We start from the raw sequence: 20,420 nt of genomic DNA, 5'->3' as shown, positions 1-20,420 counted from the left end.
CCTCTGAAATGGCCTAGTGAGCCATTCAGTTGTATACAAGAAGGTGGATCACTGCCATCTTCTTGAACAATTGGGGATGGGCAATAAATGCTGGCCTTGCCAACAATGGCAGATCCTGTGAATGAATTAAAAACAAACCTTCAGTGTAACTGCAGCTTCTGATTTTAATTTAAATATTTAATGAAATGTTTCTTGTCTGATGGTACTCGGGCAATGCGATGGTTTGAGAATTCCACTCTTCTGTTTACAGTAATATTGCAATTAGCATTTGTTTCTGATCTGATTTAAAATGTATCCATCTGTTTGGAAATAAAATGAAACTTCTGTTAAGGAATCCATTTTGGTAGAACATTAGGTAAATTAAAATGCTTTATCATCTTTGAATAAAAATCTGTCCCTTGCAGAATTTCTTTGGCTCAGTGGATACATTCATTGCATAGTGCAGTACTGTGCCATGCCAATCAGGAAAGTCCCCCAGGTTCAAATCCTGATCTATGCTGAATTAGCTGTTTTCAGCTACTGCTGTAATTAGCCTAAGCACATCTAAGAAGGATAAAAGCTCCTGCTTTTGATCGTGATCTCTAATGGAAATACACGTATATAAACATTGGGCAAGGATTGGATTGGACTTGGCTCTGATGGTCTTTTATTATTAAATAGTATGGCAATGCTTTTGTCAAGAATTGCCACTTGTAGGGCCACCTCCACTGATGGAGTCCCTGATTTGGGGCAGGGACAGACAATCGGAAAGCAAAATAAGGGGAACAAAACATTTTAGCTTGAGCTTTTGTATTAAACTGATGTTTGACTGACTGAAGTGGATAGGTAAATGTGAGAGACATTAGGGGAAGGGACTTAGAAGAAGGAAGGCTGTGGCTTTAACTAGGTGTATGACATGTGTGACTTGATTTGATGTACGAGTACCCTGAATGCCTTTTTCTAAAATTCTAAAATCACAACAAAAATGTTGTGGACAATAATAAGCTGGAGTGTTTGTTACACATTGAACTTTGTTGTGTGAACGCACATTTTATCGTGCCTGGGCTCTGAAGATCATCCTGTCAAAAGACAGTTTTTTCCAACTCTGCCGTATCTTTGTTATTTAATAGAAGTGTGTGCAGGGATTTTTTTTTTGTGGTTCATTGGCTCTAAATGCCCCATACGTGCTAATTACTATTATGAAAGTTTAATCATATAAAGGAACAGTTTCTCCTGGATGTTAATGCAAGTATTCAAATAGGAATAATTGGTGGCACTGTTTCTTATCTCAATGGCTATGTAATTGATTCCCTGATAGCATTTGCTAATACTCAACCTGAACGTCTGTTCACTTGGCCTGTACATTTTAATTTTCTTTAGTTGCATTCCTATGATCGAGCGGAAACAAAATATTAGGATACTATAGCAAGGAAAATCTTTTCTCGCTAGCATATTTCTTTTCCTATCTTGCTATACTGATAAGTCCACTTGCTTGTTTGACAGTTATAGTGCTAGTTTTGCTGGATGATTAAGGGCCTAGAAAATATGATCATGTTTAACAATAATCTTTGTAATATTCATATATAATTTGTTCCACAATCATTATCGAATGTGTTAGAATAAAGATATGCAGTGAGTTAGCATTTTGTTTCTTCTTGCTGCCTTTAAAGCTTCACTTAGTATTTTCCAAAAATAAACAGTATTTGCCTTTTTCTATTTTCTAACAGTCTTTTAATCAGTCCTACTGGTGTCTTGTAGCAAAAATACATGTCAGGAGGGCATTCTAAACCAGTATAAATACTCCTTTAAAAAAAAATTAAACTTTTTTTTAAAAAGGAGCACATCTCAACATTAAAGAAATGCTGTATGTTGATGTGGTGAAAAATAATCAAAGCTCAAAAGAAAAGAAAATGGGACTGGGTAACCCACTGGGTTATCATTTCACTTCTAGGACCTGAGTTTGAATCTACTGCAGATTGGGGGTGAAAGGCTCTTGCATTTGTTTGCTGAATGTATAACAACTTTTGAGAAGGCTCAACCAGCTCCTGAAGCACAGGCTTGTTGCACAGAACATTAAGCATCTCTCTTTGACAGAAGATTGGCCATCTTCCTCTAAGAGGTCAGAGAGGTTAGTTAGGCCTGGGGAAAGTCTCTGACGTTGGGTGGTAATCTGAGGTTGAGGCGCACTATTAGGATGATGTAGAGGGAGCTTTACTTTAAAACTAGTTACATATCAACTGATCTGTAAGTGGTGATGCTGGTACAAATGTGCATAATGAAACGTACCAAAAGTTCAACCCTCCCAAAAAGTTTCTCGCTCTGATATAGAAGGGATATGAAGTTACAAATTTAATCATTTCTCAAATCCAGCAACTCTGCCCAGGAGTGAAATCTAAGCAAATTGTTGCTACAGTATGAGCTGCTTCTCTTTCAGCTGCAGCAATCATCAGGCCTGTTGCTCTATGTATTTGTACCTCTGTTTACAACTGATTAATCTATCAAATATTTCCTGTGTTAGGATTTTGATATTTTCCCTCCTACTTTTCCTCCATAACCAAGAAGACAAGGAAGCATTTTCATATGGTGCAGCTATACCATTGTGCAATCAAATATATTTTTATTAAAAGTATGGTTAAGTTTTTTTTGTTCTTTCATGGATTGAACATCACTGACAAGGCCAGCATTTGTTGCCCATCCCTAATTGCTCATGAGAAGGTGGAGGTGAACTGCCATCTTGAACTGCTGCAGACCATCTGGTGTCAGTACATCCACAGTGCTGTCAGGGAAGGAGTTCCAGGTTTTTGTCCCAGTGACGGTGAAAGAATGGCAATTTAGTTCTAAGTCAGGATGGTGTGTAACTTGGAGAGGAAGTTGCAGATTGTGGTATTCCCATGCGTCTGCTGCCCTTGTCCTTATAGGTGGTAGAGGTCGCGGATTTGAAAGGTACTGCCGAAGGAGCCTTGGTAAGTTGCTGCAGTGCATCTTGTAGCTGGAACACACTGCTGCCACTGTGCGTCGGTGGTAGAAGAAGTGAATGTTTAAGGTGGTGGATGGGGTGCCAATCAAACGGGCTGTTTTGTCCTGGATGGTGTCAAGCTTCCTGAGTGTTGCTGGAGCTGCACTTATCCAGGCAAGTGGAGTGTATTCCATCACACTCTTGATTTGTGCCTTGTAGATGGTGGACAGGCATTGAGGAGTTACTCGCAGAATTCCCAGCCTCTGATCTGCTCTTGTAGCCATAGTATTTATGTGGCTGGATTAGTTCAGTTTCTGGTCAGTGGTAACCCCATGATGTTGGTGGGGGATTCAGTGATGGTAATGCCATTGAATGTTAAAGGGAGATGATTAAATTCTCTCTTGTTGGAGATGGTCATTGTTCGGCACTTGTGTGGCGCGAATGTTACTTGCCACTTATCAGCCCAAGCCTGAATGTTATCCAGGTCTTGCTGCATTTCTACACGAACTGCTTCAGTATCTGAGGAGTCACGAATGGTACCGAACATTGTGCAATCATCAGTGAACATCCCCACTTCTGACCTCATATGGAGGGAAGGTCATTAATGAAGCAGCTGAAGATGGTTAGGTTGCGGACCTACCCTGAGGACCTCCTGCATAGATGTCATGGGGCTTAGATGTTTGGCCTCCAACAATCACAGCCATCTTCCTTTGTGCTGATATGACTACAGCCAGCGGAGAATTTTCCCCCTGATTCCCATTAACTTCAATTTTGCTAGGACTACTTGATGGCAAGGGCAGTCATTCTCACCTCATCTCTGGAGTTCAGCTCTTTGGCCCATGTTTGGACCAAGGCTGTAATGAGGGCTGGAGCTGAGTGGCCCTGGCAGAAGCCAAACTGAGAAGGTTGTTGCTGTGTGTGTTGCTTGATAGCACTGCTAGTGACGCCTTCCATCTCTTTGCTGATGATCAGGAGTAGACTGATGGGGTGGTAATTGGCCAGATTGGATGAATGGATTTTTCCTGCTTTCTGTGGACAGGACATACCTGGGCAATTTTCCACATTGTCGGGTAGATGCCAGTGTTGTAGCTGTACTGGAACAACCTAGCTAGGGGCATGGTGAGTTCTGGAGCACAGGTCTTCAGTACTACTGCTGGGATGTTGTTGGGCCCATAGTCTTTGCTGTATCCAGTGCCTTCAGCTGTGAATTGAATTGGCTGAAGACTGGCATCTGTGATGCTGGAGACCTCAGGAGGAGGCTGAGATGGGTCATCCACTTGGTACTTCTGACTGAAGACTAGGATTGCTTAGTTCTGTCTATCGCATGCTGCATCCACTCTTTTGCATGCATGTAGTCCTGTGTTGTAGCTTCACCAGGTTGGCACCTCACTTTTTTTGTATGCTTGGTCCTGCTCTTGGCATGTTGTTCTACACTCCCCGTTGAACCAAGGTTGAGTCCCTGGCTTGATGGTAGAGTGAGGGATGTGCTGGGCCATGAGGTTACAGATTGTGGTGTAATACAATTCTGCTGTTGCTGCTGGCCCAACGTACCTCATGAATGTCCAGTTTTAAGCTGCTAGATCTGTTCTGAATCTATCCCATTTCAGCATGATAGTGCCACACAACATGATGGACGGGATCCTCCGTGTGAAGTTGAGACTTTTTCTGGATGAGTCCTGTGTGGTGGCCACTCCAACCACTACTGTTATTGGGCAGATGCATCTATGACCGGTAGATTGTTGAGGGCGAGGTCAAGTAGGTTATTCCCTCTTGTTGGTTTGCTCACCACCTACCATAGACCCAGTGTGGCAGCACTGGCCTTCAAAGACTCGACCAGCTTGGTCCATAGTGGTGCTACCAAGCTACTCTTGGTGATGGGCATTGAAGTCCCCCACCCATAGTATATTCTGTGCCCGTGCTACTCTCAGTGCTTCTTCCAAGCGGCATTCAACATGGAGAAGCACTGATTCATCAGCTGAAAGAGGGCAGTAGGTAGTAATCAGGAAGTTTCTTTGCCCACGTTTGACCTAATACTTCATAAGTCAATGTTGAGGATTCCCATGGGAACTCCCTCCCAACTGTATACCACTGAGCTGTCACGTCTGGTGGGTCTGTCCTACCAGTGGGACAGAACATACCTGGGATGGTGATGGTGTCCGGGACATTGATTGTAAGGTATGATACCGTGACTGTGACTGTCAGGCTGTCGGTTGACCAGTCTGTGGGACAGCTCTCTCAATTTTGGCATGAGTCTATAGCTGTTAGTAAGGAGGACTTTGCAGGGTTGACTGGGAAGGGTGTACTGTTGCCATTTCCAGTGCCTAGGTCAGTGCCAGGTGGTGTCTCCGGTTTTTTTGTTCTTCGACCTTCCTATAGCAGGTTGATACAACTGAGTGGCTTGTTCAGAGGGCAGTTGAGTCAGTCACATTGCTAAGAGTCTGGAGTCACATATAGGCCAGACAGGGTAAGGATGGCAGATTTCCTTCCCTAAAGGACAGTCGTAAACCAGATGGGTTTTTTTTTTTACAAAAATCCAGTAGTTTCATTGTCATCATTACTTGAGACTAGGTAAATGCTGTGTTGCCTATACATTCAAAAAAAGTGAGAGAACAGAAGTTAGCATCTTCAATACAAATTCTGAAAATCTGACTTGTTGAGATAACTCTGATTTATGCAGCTCTCTGTAATATCTGTTATTCTACTGATTTTTTTTAAAAATTCTCTACTCTTTCTGAATTTCCATTTTCTTTAAGTTGCAAGGCCTGAAGTTAAGCTAAACCTTGCCTTTGCTCTGTGAAATGTTGGGCCCTTCCCTGAATAGTGCATATTCTGCCACTGAAATGTTATAGGATCAACAAAGCAAACTATTGTAAGTTGTCTCAGTATCAGTGTAGCTGATCTGTTGCCTGCCAGGTTGTTATCTCTATCTCTTATCCTCTTTCACTTTCTTTTTCTTCAGGCATCTGTGCTGCTCTGAAATAGTTCCATCTCTGTCTCTGGAAAGCCTACCAACATTTTTATTTTGCTTCAAAGTAATTAATTGCTTTCTCTATGAAGCTATGTCACAATATGGTCCATTAGTACATTCAGTGGGGTTGAGTTTCCACTTTGGGCACAATCAGCAATTCTGCTGAAAATTGCCCATTTTGAAAAGTGATTCCCCCCCGCCCCCAAATTTTTGCTCAAACTCATTTGCATGTCACTGAATGCAAAAGCTGCCATGAAGCAATGCAATTGAGCAACGTTTTGGAATTTTTTTCCCCAATTTGCTTTAATAAATATTCCTTGATTTAATTGAGTAGTAGCTTAGTGAAGTTTGATTAATATAGTGGAAATTGGGTTTATTGCAAAAAAACAAGCATTTTAATCCACTTGTGAGTAACCAGATTTTACATTACTCTAAATGACTGAAAAATTAGATTGAGGATCAGTAATCAATTCCTTGAATAAATTTTTAAAAATTCAAAATATATCTATGTTGTTCTTGCACCCAAAAGCTCCAGCCTAATTTTTGCTGTGACCGCCTGCAAATGAGCACAATTGGTGAAATTCTAGGCCTCCATCTTTAGAGTTTGTTGATCCCGCCCTCCCCCACCCCAGTCATCAGGTTTCATTCAATGGTATGGCTTGTGTAGGAGTAAATGGGTAAATTCTATAAATGAAAAGAAAATATATTTATTCCAATTTTGGTGGCATTAGCCCCTATGAGTTGCAGAACCAAGCTTTTTTTTTAATACAACAAACTATTTGGCACCTAGAAAGAGGAAAAATGTCCGTAGACCCTTCAGAGACCTAACCCAAAAAATGGATTGAGCTATTCAGAGGGGTGACCAGAAATTTGGTCAATGGGGTGGGTTTAAGGAGTATCTTTAAAGGTGGAGGGGATTCTGGAAGGAATTCCAGAGAATGGGTCTTAGGCGGCTAAAGCACAATTGTGAAGTGGGATGCACAGGAGGCTAGAATCATCGGAATGGAGAGTTTGAGGTAGAGTCGTCGTGCTGGAGCAGGATACAGAGATCGGGTGGGGCATGGCCTTGAAGGGATTTAAACATGAGGCCAATAAATTTGAAGCATTGTAGGATTGGGAAGCAATATAGGTCAGTGAGGACAAGGCTGATAGAAGACTGAAACTGGTTAAGATACTGGCAGCAAATTTCTGGATGAGTTTTCAGGAGTTGGAAGATGAGAGGCCAGCTAGGAAAGGGTTGCAATAGTTGAGTATGAACAGAATAGCAGCTGAAGTGGGGGTGAAGGGGCAATGTTATAGGGATGGAACTTGGGCTTGTGATGGAGAAGATATGGGATTGGATGCTCATCTCAGGTCAAATAGGATGCCAAGATTGCGAACAATTTGCTTCAACATGATAAATGGCAAAAGAGGAGGATGGAATCAGTGGCAAAGGTACAGAGTTTGTGGCCAGGATTGATCAGTTAAGATGGAGGAAATTGTGGCTGGATGTTGAACAGTCTGACAATGCAGAGGCAGTGGAGGGCTCAAGAGAAGTGGTGTACAGGTGGAGCTGGGTGTTGTCAGCATATTTGTGGAAGGTGACTCTTTGTCTTCAAATGGTGATGATGAAGATGCCATGGTTAGCACCACAGCCTCACAGCTCCAGCGACCCGGGTTCAATTCTGGGTACTGCCTGTGTCTGCGTGGGTTTCCTCCGGGTGCTCCGGTTTCCTCCCACATGCCAAAGACTTGCGGGTTGATAGGTAAATTGGCCATTATAAATTGTCCCTAGTATAGGTAGGTGGTAGGGAAATATAAGGACAGGTGGGGATGTGGTAGGAATATGGAATTAGTGTAGGATTAGCATATAAATGGGTGGTTGATGGTCGGCACAGACTCGGTGTGCCGAAGGGCCTGTTTCAGTGCTGTATCTCTAAACTAAACTAAACTAAAGAAGAGGGCCAAGGATAGATTTTTGAGAGACTCTGGAGGTAACTGTGGGAATGGGAAGTGAAGCACTGCTTGAAGGTACTTTGGCTCAAATCAGATAGACAAGATGGAACCAAATGAAGAGTAGTCCAACTGAACTGGGTAGAGGAGGAGGCATTGAAGGAGGGTGATGTGGTTAACCAAGCCAAAAGCTGCAGAATTTTGAGGAGCACAAAGGGTGAAGTTTAACAATGGACACAAGCATAGAGGATGTCAGTTATGAATATGCCAATGGTGCAGGAGGTGGGTCTCGTGGATGAGACCAGCTTCAAGATGGAATGAAAGGGGGATAGGAGAGAAACCCAAAAAGAAATGAAGGTTGAGGGCTTAAAATTTCAGTTGGTCTAAATGATCCCTTTTCTTAATGTTGCAGCAGACTTCTGATCTCTCATTCCAATCTGTCCTAATGAGTATCTTCTTCCTGAGTTTCAGCCACCTTACTTCTCCACCTATCACATTCTTGCATGGTGAAGTACTGGATTCTTAGCAGCAATAGCACATTCTCTGCTGCTGGTTAACTGTGTACTATTTTACCTGCAAGAAACCAGAAGTGCAATATTTAATATGCTTAATTGCTATAATCAAAAAAGAAACCTTTTGGATACTACTCAAATCTTAAGGAATTGTTTATTGAACGTATTAGTAACAAATTAAAAGTTCAAATTTTAGTTCTGGTTCAAGATTGCAGGGTGAACATATGAATCATCAAATTGCAGACTTGTCAGATTAGAGAGAGCCAGCACATTTTCAAGAGGGAGGTTGTGCCTGATTAAATTAATGGATTTCATAGATGGGTTTATAAATCTGGTGAGTAAGGATAAGGTAGTGGATATTATCTGCCTGAATTCAGTAAGGCATTTGATCCTGTGCCAAAGAATGAACTGATTCACAAGATGCAGGTTAATGGAGATAGATAGGTTGGTGGATGCATGGCTAAAAGGTAGACAGCAAAGATTGCTAGTGCATAGTGAAGTATCAGAATGGAAACCAGTTGATGGCTAAACCTCATTGGAGTTGGTGCTGGAGCCACTGTTAATAATTTTATAAATGACTTGGGGGACAGAATATTATTCAAGGTATCTTAACTTTGCAGATGACACCAAATTGGTTAGATAATTGATCACTGCACCCAATGTCTGATGGTCCAGAGTAACCTGGATAGGCTAGGTCAATGGGCAGAGAGTTGGCAGATGAAATTTAAAATGGGTAGTTGTGAAGCGATGAGGTTAGGTAGAAGATGTTAGAATTTAATAGGAAAGTGAGCTGCTGGATATGAGGCGGTCTGTAAGCTGACCCTGAGCTAAGAGGGCTGGGTTATTTTCTGGATAGGAGGAGGAGGGCCTTGGTAGAGAATTTGAAGATTTTCATGGGTCGGCAGGTTTGGATTCAGGAAACAACTTCTGTTAGGCACAAGGTTGGAGAATATATTAACAGTATCAAAAGGAAATAACTGGATATGTTTCTGTTTGAAAAGTGGGTATAGTTCTATGATTGTGTTCAAGAATCAAATAGGAAGTTTGGAAGAGCAGGCAGGAAAGAGCAATGTAGCCTTCTGCTCAATACCCTCCAATCTAAATGTGAAATGGGTTCAAGTACTGAACCTTTGGTCCATTGATGTGCCTATCCTCAAACCCCCAAGAACAATAAAATGATTTCTAAGTAATAAATGACATTACCCATTATTACCAAAAGTATTACATGAATGACATAGTAATAAATTTATGTAAGTTTCCTCAGTCTGGGAACAAAACTTTCGATGGGTTTTATTTCTCCTTAATTTTACCAGTGATTGCTGGAATAATGTGTACAATATATAAAAAGAAATGCACCAAAACAACTGAACAAAAACTGCCATACTGACCCAATTGTTTACAAATATTAAGTACATCTGTCGTCAATTGACTGACTATACGTTATCATTGTTATTCATCAGACCATCAGTAAAATGATATACTTGAATTTCATAAGTGCTTTTTTTTAGGTTATTCATTTACCTATTGAACTCTTATTTGTGGACTGTAGAGAACTTCTTGCACCTTTGTCATTGATTATAGAAGTCATCAAGTTCAGTTTTGCAGTAACATGAAAGTCATTAGCTGAGTGGACACTTCAAGTTGTGCATGTGGGAATTTCAACTATGCTGTTACAACAGGTCTGTAGTTTTGTGGATGAGGCTTTCAACCAGAAAACAGTTGCCAATTTCCTAAACAAATACATAAAACACTAGGCTTTTAGAAGTATCCCAAGAGTTTTTGTTTTCCCTTGTCCCTTTCCTTCCCTGACACACAATTCAGGTACTTAATACTTGCAAGCTATTTGGTCAGTATGGAGGTTTTTGTTCTGTTTTTGTGCTTTTTGTTTTTCATACTGCACACATTCCAGCAAAATTGTGGACAAAAACTAATAAAAAAAATCTACTCTTGTGTGGAAGATGGAGATTTTAACAATGGTCTCTGCCAGCATGTGGCTGGTTGCCAAATATGTGCAGGAGGGAGTTAATGGCTGTCCAAGTTATTTTCAGATTTTTTTCTTGCTATCTGTTTAGAAATGGCAGGCCTCAGTGGTTCTGCATTTCACTGTACCATAATCTCATTATGGGATGAATTATGGTGCTAACCCAAATCCTAAATTTCATTTCTTTTTTCAAAAAATAATTTTTGAAATGTTGCTGTTTATAGATAATTGTGTAATGCAATGTCATCTCCCCTGCTAGCCCTCATATCTTCTGAAACTTAGTCGGTAAAGGATAAGTATAATCTTGAACTATGCCTAAAATTAAATGAACATTTCCAGTGCTTATGAATCATAGAATAATTCCTGTACAATTAACCTAATACAATATGAGGTCCATGCATAATTTAACATGAAATTGATTTTTTTCTATCAAATACATTTATTTTTGAATTTATGGTGATGAGTATATTCTCTACTAGTAACCTAATTAACCATATCTGCATAAACTATTGTGTTCCTGTAAAATGCTATAATTCAGTCTCGAATTATCAAATCCGGTAATTGGGGAATCATTGTACTATGGAAATATTGCAGAAATGACATCATATTCAGGTGTTGGTATCAGGACTCTAATCCAATCGAGGGACTTGGATGGTATTGTAAACTTCCAGGAGTGGAGCTAAAGTAAAATTATAAGAGTTCTCTAAATCAAGGGAGTAGTAGTGCTGCAGTTTGGGCATTCTTCTAGCACTTTTATCCTGTGTTCATGGTAAAAAGATCAGCTAAGAATTGCCATGGTTAGTAAGGAGGACTTTGCAGGGTTGACTGGGCAGGGTGTACTGTTGCCATTTCCAGTGCCTAGGTCAATGCCGGGTGGTGTTTCCGGTTTTTTTGTTCTTCGACCTTCCTATAGCAGGTTGGTACAACTGAGTGGCTTGTTCAGAGGGCAGTTGAGTCAGTCACATTGCTAAGAGTCTGGAGTCACATATAGGCTAGACTGGGTAAGGATGGCAGATTTCCTTCCCTAAAGGACAGTAGTAAACCAGATGGGGGGTTTTTTAACAAAAATCCAGTAGTTTCATGGTCATCATTACTTGAGACTCGGTAAATGCTGTGTTGCCTATACATTCAACAAAAGTGAGAGAACGGAAGTTAGCATCTTCAATACAAATTCTGAAAATCTGACTTGTTGAGATAAAACTCTGATTTATGCAGCTCTCTGTAATATCTGTTATTCTACTGATATTTTTTAATTCTCTACTCTTTCTGAATTTCCATTTTCTTTAAGTTGCAAGGCCTGAAGTTGAGCTAAACCTTGCTTTTGCTCTGTGAAATGTTGGGCCCTTCCCCTGAATAGTGCATATTCTGCCACTGAAATGTTATAGGATCAACAAAGCAAACTATTGTAAGTTGTCTCAGTATCAGTGTAGCTGATCTGTTGCCTGCCAGGTTGTTATCTCTATCTCTTATCCTCTTTCACTTTCTTTTTCTTCAGGCATATGTGCTGCTCTGAAATAGTTCCATCTCTGTCTCTGGAAAGCCTACCAACATTTTTTTTTGCTTCAAAGTAATTAATTGCTTTCTCTATGAAGCTATGTCACAATATGGTCCATTAGTACATTCTGTGGGGTTGAGTTTCCACTTTGGGCACAATCAGTAATTCTGCTGCAAATTGCCCATTTTGAAAAGTGTTTTCCCCCCTCTCCTTTTCCATGCCCCCCGCCCCCATGTTTTTGCTCAAACTCATTTGCATGTCACTGAATGCAAAAGCTGCCATGAAGCTTTGCCATGGTTTTCTTCAAGTCTCCTACCATAACTTCATCAGGCAATCAAGAGAACCCCTGCAGAATTTCAGTGCCATGGTCTCCATAAGCAGGCCAAGTCTCCTATGAACAGAAGTCTGCACCATTGTATGTAGTACAGGTGACATAGCATGCCCAGAGTCATCAACACCTCTTGATTTGAGGTATTGATCAAGGAGATCATGTGGGATGTCTACCTTCGTCTCCTGACTCTCAAAGGTCATAAAATACCACACTCTCCGACATATGTGGAAAGGTTAAAACAAGTAGATGTATTTACAAGTTCAATAATCAATCCAAACATTGAATCGCAACAAAGCACTCTTACTTTTCATTTACTTCACCTGGCATCAATGGGATGGCACAGAAGCAAACTACTGCAGATGTTGAAAATCTGGAACAAAAACAGAAAATGCTGGAAATACTCAGCAGGTCAGGCAGCATCTGTGGAGAGAAAAGCAGTGTTAGTGTTTTGGGTTGATGACCTTTCATCAGAACTGGCAAAGATTAGAAATGTAATAGGTTTTGAGATAGTAAAAGGGAAAAGGGGGTTGAGGGGGGTGGGGGAAGAAGAACAAAAGACAAGATCTATGATCGGGTGGAGGGCAGGCTTTGTACCATGAAACCAAGTAAAGAAACAAAAGATGTTTCCTGGATGAGGTATAGCTGGCAAGAGAGCAGCTGTCCGAACATAAACTAAAGGGGTTAAGAAATAAACAAAGGCGGGAGGGGGAACAAACCAGCAAAATAAAAGAGAAAAGGAAAACAAGGAAGAGATTCAGAGCTGAAATTACTGAACTCAATGTTGAGCCCAGAAGGCTGTAAAGTGCCCAGTCGAAAGATGAGATGCTGTTCCTCGAGCTTGCATTGAGCTTCATTGGAACACTGTAGCAGGCCAAGGACAGAAAGGTCAGAGTGGGAGCAAGCAACATGAGCTTGGGGTAATGCTTGCGGACTGAACGGAGATGTTCCGCAAAGCAGTCACCCAGTCTCTGTCTTAGTCTCCCCAATTTAGAGATCACATTGCGAGCAGCGAAGACAGTATATTAAATTGAATGAAGTACAAGTAAATTGATGTGCGTGTTTGGAGCCTGGGTGGTGGGAAGGGAGAAGGTAAAAGGGCAGGCGTTGCATCTCCTATGCTTGCATGGAAAGGCTCCATAGAAAAGGGGGGAGGTGTAGGGGTGATTCGAGAGTGGATCAGGGTGTTACAGAGGGGGCGGTCCCTTTTGGAATGCTGGAAGCGGAGGGGAGGGGATGATTTATTTGGTGGTGGCATTTCACTAGAGGTGGTGGAAATGGCAGAGGATGATCCGTTGAATACAGAGGCCGGTGGGGTGGAAGTTGAGGACAAGGGGCACCCTATCATGATTCTGGGAGGAGCATTGGAGCAGGAATAGGCCATTCGGCTCCTTGAGCCTGCTGCTCCGTTTAACTAGTTTATGGTTGATCTTCAGTGACTTATGAACAAGGGCACCCAGGTCAGTAATATCGGTTGAGGTATAAATATTGGCCAGAAGACCAAGAGAACTCCCCTGCTCTTCGGAAAGTACCATGGGATGTTTTATGTCCATTTGAGAGGGTCGAAAGGACTTCAGTTTAACATCTCATCTGAAACACAGTGCCTGTGGCATTGTAGCACTCCCTCAGCACTTCACTGAAGCGTCAACCCAGATTATAGGCTCAAGTCTCTGGAGTGGGACTTGAACCCACAACCATATAACTTGGAGGTGAAAATGGTATTACTGAGCCATGGTTAACCCCTAAATAAAATAAATATAACTAAAATCATATAACAAAATGCAGGATTCTCTGTTACAAATAGGATAAAGTTTTGGTTTTATACCTTAGCATCCGTTATATTATGGAATGCCTTTCCATTTTTAAAAATGGAGTCTTGACACAAGGCCCCTTTAAACACCTATAACAAACATTAATGGCCTTTGGTTTGTTTCAATCCATTTTTATTGGAGTAGATTTTTGTCTTTACTACCTGAGTGTTAATCTGGCATGGTACCTTCATAGAACCTTCCCAACTTAAATCCCATTGATGTTTGAAGATGAAAATCTACCCCAATATGTTTTTAGTTTAGATTATCTGTGAGCACTTGTGTGTGCATTAACACTTAATGTGCATATTTTTATAGTATATCAATGTTTTGAGGGTGAATTGAGCTTCATCCTGTTCTTGGCTGCAATAACCTTTCCAAGCTGGTGGTTTGGATGATGTCATTAACAGTCACTACTTAAACATTGAAAAAAAACATTGTTTTGTTCAGTCTAATGCTGTCAGTGTTAAGTTATGCTCTTTTAAGTTTGCAAATAAATGTTTTGGTCCCTTGCTCTTTGGAGAGGTTGTATATCTGTGTAGATGCAGGAATATGAAATAAAATAGAACATTCAATACACAGCAAGCCATCAACAAAGGTGCAGCAAAGAGAAGACACCCCACTTAAATTGATTGTTTACCAACCAACCAGTCAGCTTCTGTGAGGCAAAGAGCGGGGCAGGAGGAGGGGAAGCAGGTTGTGCTATTTTGGGTGTGTACCCTTCATCAGAACTGGAGACAGAAAGACAAACATGTTATTAAGGTTGGTAAAATAGAGAGATGGGGAATACAAAAGAAGGGAAAGAGAATCAACAGATACACTAGAGAGGGAGTTAATGGAGTAATGACCAGGAAACTGCTGAATAGAAAACTGTTGGCTTTTACAAAATATCATCATTTGAGATGATGCACAAAACTAAAAGGAGTAAAGAATGTGCAAATAATTGGGAGATGAGAAGAGGTTCACACAAATCTTCAGTTCTGATGACTGGTAGGTACCCAAAATGCCTTCGTAGTCCTTTTCTGTTTGTATATGCTGTCTGACCTGCTGTATATATCAGCATTTTCCATTTTTAATTCAAATATCTCAGTGCTGTGATGTTCACAAGTGGGTATTAACCTCATTTCTGTGATGTAATTACTGCAGCATTACGAGGAATCATTTGCAGTAGATTACAAGGATATCTATATATAGTACATTTAGATTGCACAGCTATTACAAGTGGCATGCAACTGTTAACATGTTGAAGCTTCCATTAATCTGTGCCTAGGGTTAAAGCCTAGCTATGCTTCAGGCACTAAGAAGCTTCTGCAAACTGGGTTCATGTTAACAAATGCTCCTAAATCTATTTAAAAATATAGGCTAACTTTTTTTAAAATTGTATACTTTTTGGACAGTCAACAATGCCAAATGTAAAGACGTTACAGCAATGGTAATGGGAATTTCATTATACGTTTCTGGATAGCTCAATAGAAAGTTGAATCGGCCAGGTGTATAACTGGAGGTTGATGTACTACTGCCAGATTTGCGCCTCTCCTGAAGTTGAAATTCATCCACTCTGTCTGAAAATGTTAGTCTGCAATAGGGCAATCTGTTTTTTTTGTCATACACAACCAGCCACTGAATATAATCTGGTAAAAAGCATTGTGCTGTTAGAATTGCTGTTGAAGAATGCCACTAAGTCTCTTTCTTCTGAATCCTTTAAGGTGATTGATAAATAGAACTTATTAAATATTTGAATAAATGTTACTTTTTGGTACATCTTGTACAAATATTAAATCTTCAGGCTATAAATGGCAAGAGTTAAACTTCAAATGATAGTGTTATATCAAGATTAGTACATACTAGCAGGTTGCTGTTAGATCACCTATTACTGTAAATCATAATGAGGAAAATTCAACTCATTAACGAAAGCAGCTAAGTCTTGAAATTGAACTGTATATTTTTCTTTTTTATTAAATGTGTTCTTTGATCCTATTTATATATAAAAGCAATTCTGTGGTGTCCCCTCACATTCCCACCCACAACCAAAAAGTTCTATAAACTGGCCTCAAACCTGCGAACGGCACTTTGTACTTATCTGGTTGAACAGGCGCAATAGTAGATAGATTGGATTCTGCTTTTGTAAGGAATGATGAGAACAGGATGTGGCTTTATTGAAGATCTGAAAACATTGAAAGGGTTGAAGGCTTTATATCTAGTGTTGAATGGGAAAATTAAAAGCTACAACAGTACATGGCCAAATCTTCACTTTAATCTGGGTTGCGTACTGGAGCTCTAAGATTCATGTAAAGTAGTGAAACTCATTGAACACCTCCTGCAAAAGGGGAGTGAAGCACAAGTTGTCCACAGTCATCCTATCTGCTGGTTGCATCAACAGTGTATTGGATAGCATATTGAGGGATCGACTTAGGATTGTCAGTTCCAGAACCTGCCTTATTCAGGCTTTCCTTCTTGCACATGATGGTGTGTTGTTCAAAATGGTGGATGTAATCTGTCATCAAACGGTATTTTTTTTCTCCTCCAGAATAAAAGCGTGTACCTTTAAGATAGGGAGAGAAGCTTTTGGATTTCTGAGACACTGTGCCAGCTGCATTTTGTTACCTGGGTGACAGCAGGAGCGCGAGAGGTCACATGGTATAATGTTTCCACTTAACTGTGTAAAAACCAGTTTTGGGAGACTCTCCAGCGAAGCGTGCTACTGAAGTGAAGAGCTGTCTATTTTCCCTCAGCAAAAATTCTACAAGGAGCTACAGGTTGAGTTAATTGCCTAAGGAGGAAATAACCCTTAAGAAGAGACTGTTTGTTTGTATTACTGAAGTAAAGTTTCAACTGAGAGACTGTTGGTTTTGAAATTCAAGTTGACCTATTGCTGTGCTCGTTGTTGAAGGAGCTATTTGATGCCTGCTGCAGCCAAAGTCTTTGAGTGCCTATCAAGAACAGACTATTTCATCAAATCTGTGTGGAGACTTTGAGTAGCATTTGATTATTTTCAAATTAGAATACCACCCCCATCAGAAATATAACCCACAATGACTTATTTATTTATTAAGAAACAGCTAATTTTTTTTCTAAAAAACACCACTTTTAAAACCAGTTAACTGTTAGTTTTGAGTGTATGTGTGTGTGTGTGTGTGAATGGGGAAGTTAGGTTAAAATAAAAAGTTATAACGCCTTTAGATATAGGTTTATCTTAACAGTGTTTAAAATTTAGTTTTTTTAATAGTTTATTTGTTATTGTCTAAAGATGCCTGGTTTGGTATGTTTTATTCTGGGGGTTACTAGAGTGTTTAATTTGGCTGTTTGTCTGGTTGGGTGGGAAAATATTAATAATATGCTACGACCTGTGGAGTGATGGGACTGAATTGACAGTGCTTTGCTCCCGCCTCTCTAATAACACTACCAACAATTGGCTATATTGTGGAATATTTTATTAGATGACCACAACTGCTGTTACAACCTCAGTGAAACGTTAACGTGAAAAATACGAGATATGAATCACCAGACCAATTCAAAGAATTACACAAGATTTTACATTTTAAGACTTCTATTATAACAACTAAGCTAAAAGAAATCGTCATTAACTGAATAGTACTTTGCGAATAGCTGATACCCCAAATTACAAAGAAAGGTATTTTCTTATTAAAATACTTGAAAAACTCACACCACACTTATGTTACACAGTCCTTTTTGATGATGAAATCCTTTGTGTTTAAAAGTCCCAAGTTCCTCCCAGTTGCAATGGGTTGGATCTCTTGGATCTTTTCAAAAATCAGTGTCCTCTTCGCTCTCTTCTCCAAGCACATCTGACCTGGTGATCCTGCTGGTTTTCTACATCTCTGTAAGCTTCAACTTTCAAACCAGGTTCAAGTCTTCGCAGTTTTTCACTGTATCAGGCATCCAAGAGTGAGGGTTTCCCCTCTCCCTCGCTACCACCACTAGTTGTCTTCCTTTCTGGCAGGCTGCTGTGAGGCTGCAACTGCAGAAAGTCTGTTAAATTTTTCTGGACTCGAGTCAATGGCTTATTGCACTGTTCCAATATGGAGAGTCCAGAAGTCTGGTTTCACAGAGCCACTTGGCTCTTCCATTGTTTGCAGGTGTTAACAGCTGCCTGTTAAATTTGCATCTTCTGAATTACTGACTCTTTGCTTTATGACCTGAAAGTCTTGGACAAAACCCATTGTTCTTTTGGTGTTTGCCCTGCCGTCTCTGTTTTCCAAAAGAAAGTCTTTGCTCTGTGTTCTTTGTTGTCCTGGTAACCAAAACTTCTGTCTTGCCCTTTTTCTGAGTGATGAGGTCACCTGACCTTCTTGACTCCATCTTGAACTTGTAAAAATCACAATTTTTAAAACCATAATCATGTTGCAAGGTCCAGCGTTCATAACACTGCAGTATTATAACTTTGTATGGCTCATGAAGGAGTCTTGGAGTTTTTGATTGGAAGATATACATAACATGTGTTACAATCATTATTTTTATCAGTATCTGGGAGTTCAGATGGTGGAGTGTAATTGTCTAACTGGCATGGCACAAGCTACCCTGTTAGGTCTTTCAGCACACTGAAGGCAAATGTCTATTGCAGAGCTGATGAAGAAGCTCTGGGATAACTGCTCTGCTGCTAGCAAGTGTTACCTGGACACCAGGTATGATGATGCGCCCTCCTATATCTAGTGTTTGATATGTGACATTCTGTTTCAGTGAGATAAGCGGGTACTGATAAAGCTTACTACCTTCAACCACTCTTCTATAGGGTTTGGTATGTGTTAGTGCTGTGAGAATGCACATGCATTTTATGCTGAGTCGTGCTGCTCATCATAACACTTACAAAGGGCTCCTAGTTACTTCAAGTCCACCTCGTGATAGTTAAAACCTAAGCTTTCCATTGTCTAATGACCCACTGGTGACTATCCTCCTTGGGAAGTAGAGGAGGTATGTGGAGTCTTTTTGGATTTGCCTGATAAGTTTGGAACTAAGCTGACCCCTTTGTAGCAGACTTGGTAATTGATAACTGAACCAGATGGGTCTGGACTGTTTCAAGGTGCTGTTAATTGACTGACCAGTCTGTTTCACTGGTGAAATCTGGAATGGTAGTCCTATATTGAGTGCTGGGATTCTTTCAGTTTGGCTTCGGAGAACCATGTAAGCCAGCATGTTAATGGTTGGGTGACCCTAACTGCTGGTAACCTGTGCAGTTTTAACTTGGCTCTTGCAGTACCCATACACGTTTGCAGAGTCCTGAAATTTTGGCACTGCCAATTTGTGCCTCACCCTCTTTGGTCTTCAAGTTGGGTTGTATTCCTATGGCAATCAAGGAAGAGTGTACGTTATTGGACAATCAGAAATTCTGCAGTTGTAAATTTCTCAGTTTGGCTTGCTAACATTCTTAAACATCTGGTTACATTGTGACGAATACTTAGGCAGTCAAAAATACACTAAGAATATTAGGGTCTCCCTCTAGAGTACTCCCTCTTTTCTTTAAAGGAAAGTTCATGGCTGTCCTTGACTCCTCCGCCCACTTTAGTTGAAATTGGAAATTAACTATTTGAGGAAGTTTCAATTGATAACCTGGTTTTAGCATGTCAACCCGAATCCACTGCGACATCTGGCGACATCTGAAAGACGGCCTTTAATTTACACCTTTGCTATTTATGTGCTGCATATTATTTAGTAATGAGAAATCTTGAAATTAAATGTAACTCTCTTGTACCAACATGATTGTGAAAGTGAGATTGTATGGTGTAAGATGACAAGGTTGTATATGCACATCCTGTTCAACTTCATGCTATAGTATTGACTTTGTCCTAATTTGCATTTTTACCTGTATAGAGAGCAGTAGGTTATTTGCTCTGCCAGGAAATTAATATTGAAAGAGATAATCTTTTGAGTTCTTGAATCAATATTCTGTGCAAAGATTTCATTCAATAATATGCATTGTTGAATTTGTCATTCAAAACTTGATATTACTTCCTCAGTATTGTTTATGCTGAGTAAAACATCTAACCAGGTAAAAAATTACGACTTGTTCAATCTTATTTTCTATCAAATTGGAAATGTGGGATAGTTTGATGGAATTAGTGATCTGATCACATTTTATCTGAGTGGTTTACGTTGTGAATATCCTTCTTGTCTGCTTACTAATTCTGAAAAATAAATTTCTAATTCCCTAATCTTAAAGAAGTATGCTATTTATATCAACTATGTGTTCAAAAAGTCAACTCTTAGGTGTTCTCTTTGACATTTACATTTTACTTTCAGTACTTGATTTAACTGAGATGAACTTCTATTGACCCTGTCTCGTGATGCAGTTAAATATGGCACTGCTTTGAGATAATGCTGACTTTGCATTTATCTTGTGGGCATCTTTTTACACCAACTACTGTTACATTTCTTGTAACTTAATATTTTAACATGTAGTACTATTGACTTTTTGTATTGTATGTTTTGCCCACAAATTCAATGTT

General features: G+C 40.1%; 1 protein-coding gene across 1 annotated transcript in view; it reads left to right on the top strand.

Moving 5' to 3' along the window:
* LOC137370056 (band 4.1-like protein 3) overlaps positions 1-20,420 on the top strand; it is a 384,274-nt gene that overhangs the window by 49,486 nt on the left and 314,368 nt on the right. The window lies entirely within an intron of this gene.

Source organism: Heterodontus francisci, chromosome 5 (genome assembly GCF_036365525.1).
Source record: "Heterodontus francisci isolate sHetFra1 chromosome 5, sHetFra1.hap1, whole genome shotgun sequence".
NCBI lineage: Eukaryota > Metazoa > Chordata > Chondrichthyes > Heterodontiformes > Heterodontidae > Heterodontus > Heterodontus francisci.
The sequence above is the reverse complement of the archived record's forward strand: the minus strand, read 5'-3'. Positions and strand labels throughout refer to the sequence as shown.